The following is a 1,073-nucleotide window of genomic DNA, read 5'->3' as shown; positions in this document are numbered from 1 at the left end:
CCTCATGCAACTTGTTGTTGGAGTTTTCTAAATTTCCAAGTTATTTCCACACAGACTAGAAGACAAAGTCATGAAAAGTATATTAGGTTTGAGGCATCAGATGTGCTCTTATTCAGACTATATGCTCAGTTAACCTATGTGTTACACAAGGAAACACATTCAATTTCTATGAAATAGGCTTGGAAACTTCATCCGGGAAAAACACATGAGCACACGTGGAAGTTCATTTAATTTATTCTGCATCATATTGGATTGATGACAATTGTGTTAATAAATGTAAAATTCTTACCACTTTTGTTAATCAGGCTTATGTTATAGTAGTCAAATACCCAAGTCAGTTTATCTAATGGAGAAGGTTATTGCTCTGGCTTACCATTTCAAAGGTTAAAGTCCATGGCCATCTTGCTTCACCACTTCCACGCCAGTGATGAGGCAAAAGATTCTGGTATCCCACCCACCTCAGATTAGCTAGAAATCAGTGAGACTAGTAATAATGAAGAGTTTGGACCATACTATAGCATTGCTGGTGTGGCTTCTGTGTCGCATATGTCAGGAGGTGGTAGAGAGAAGAGAGGCTATGTCTACTCTTAGTGCTCTGACCTATGAGCATCTGAATGGTCAGTAAGTAGCTTAGCATTCTGAACCTGAGACAAACACCAGCCCCATGCAAGGGGGCTCCCACATGGAGCTAGCCTGAGACTACCACCAATCTGTGCTGTACAGGCCTTGATGGCTCCCAGTGCCAGGAGCAAGCCAGAGACTAAAAGAATCTCACCTGGGACCAAGGGCCTGAGAGAGATGACCCTTTCCTGGAGCCACTTGGGCAGGAGCAAGCCCAAGATGACCACTAGGCTGGTGCTATGGGGCCCAGACAGGGAGCTACCCTGAGACAACCACCAGTTGGGTGCTGTTCAGGCCTGGAGAGCCAGACCATGGCCGTGATGAACCCTGCCTGACACTATAATGTAGGATTAGGGCATAGCACCCCTGAGACCACTCCTGCGATGACCCAAGACACACAGAGACCCTGTGCACTTCTCAAAGGAGAAAGTAAGTGGTGGAGAAATAAAAGA

At 45.4% G+C, this 1,073-nt stretch overlaps 1 non-coding gene across 1 annotated transcript; it reads left to right on the top strand.

Annotated features, from left to right (window-relative positions):
- Positions 1 to 506: 506 nt before the first annotated feature.
- LOC127196728 (small nucleolar RNA SNORA17) lies at positions 507 to 638 on the top strand. Its single transcript, XR_007831505.1, has one exon. It is a non-coding gene; the product is annotated as a small nucleolar RNA SNORA17 (small nucleolar RNA).
- Positions 639 to 1,073: the final 435 nt, after the last annotated feature.

The sequence above is a fragment of the Acomys russatus genome, chromosome 12, assembly GCF_903995435.1.
Source record: "Acomys russatus chromosome 12, mAcoRus1.1, whole genome shotgun sequence".
NCBI lineage: Eukaryota > Metazoa > Chordata > Mammalia > Rodentia > Muridae > Acomys > Acomys russatus.
The sequence above is the reverse complement of the archived record's forward strand: the minus strand, read 5'-3'. Positions and strand labels throughout refer to the sequence as shown.